The 1,131-nt window shown below is 48.8% G+C and overlaps 1 protein-coding gene across 4 annotated transcripts in view; it reads left to right on the forward strand.

Moving 5' to 3' along the window:
* The window catches only part of CDC16 (cell division cycle 16), a 59,832-nt gene that overhangs the window by 48,226 nt on the left and 10,475 nt on the right, over positions 1-1,131 (forward strand). The gene's annotated exons all lie outside the window — the stretch shown is intronic.

A 1,131-nucleotide genomic window follows, 5' to 3' on the forward strand; every position in this document is an offset into this window, starting at 1 on the left:
CTAGAGAATTGATCACTCCCTTCCTTGTTACAAAACTTCCCCCTTTGCATTTCCAACCCTCATAATCCGTCCTGATAAGTATTATTCACTACAGTATCACGAGTTACCCATCTGTATCTCCTTTCATCAGCTCCGACCAGACAGATTGAATAGTACCTACTGGAGATTCTGCCTTCCGCCATGCTCCCTAGCACCAGGTTCCCTCTTGAAATCTTGTAAGCCAGTCACTTCTTGCCTTTGTAGTCCCCCCATCCCAATTTGAGAATCCAATGTCCAAGCTGCCCTTCTCTGTCCACTCTGTGTGTGGGACGGGGGGGTGTGAATGTTTGTTGCTGTAAGGATTTGTTCCCTCTTTTTGAGTCGCTGCTCCATAGGTATAGGTCAAGTTCATCAGACCGTATCAGCTCACTCTTTTTTTTTTCTTTTCCCCCATCTTCTTTCCTCTCCTGGTCGAGCACCAATAATCCAGTCATCCGGTCCAGGTCACGTGGTTGTCATGTGAAAGTGTGGGCGCTCCTGTGTATCTGTCCTCTCTTCCCGTCAGCCGGTAGCTCCACTCTCCTCCACTCTCCTCTCGAGTCCTCCGTAGCTACACCACTGACTCTGGGCCCAAGAGTCCCCAGGGCTCTTCACACTGCTTGCCATCCAGGTTCCCAACTGGGTCCACAGAAGTCCACTGAACACTGTAGTGCTTAGCTTGCTGCTTCATTGCTGCTTTTACCCCACTTCCCCCCATCGGTGATGTGTGTGGTCACCAATCAGAGCATGCATTTCCGTTGGTTCTTAGTCTTGGAAGGGGGTTTGCGTTGAGAGGACCTGGCCACTTGCCTTGATGTTTTCTAGGGAAGCGATTTGTTTGTTCTTGTAGTAACAGTCCATCTGCCTCCATTTTTCCTGCAGGTCTTTCTTTCAAGAAGTATCTTTTATTCTTCTAGCCGCTCCAGGCTGGTCTGCTCATCTTTTCAAGTGGAGATTTCTCATCTCTGGAGATCTGCATGTGGTTCCGGTTTCTACCTATAGTTCTATGTATTGCAAAGGCTCCTCAAGAAGCCTCGTTCACTGGGTACGCTGTAGGGTACGCTGTAGCCCCATTTTAGGTATTCCAATCAGTCATAGGCAGAAGACGGACTT

Source organism: Chrysochloris asiatica, unplaced genomic scaffold (assembly GCF_000296735.1).
Source record: "Chrysochloris asiatica unplaced genomic scaffold, ChrAsi1.0 scaffold00029, whole genome shotgun sequence".
In the NCBI taxonomy this organism is placed as follows: domain Eukaryota; kingdom Metazoa; phylum Chordata; class Mammalia; order Afrosoricida; family Chrysochloridae; genus Chrysochloris; species Chrysochloris asiatica.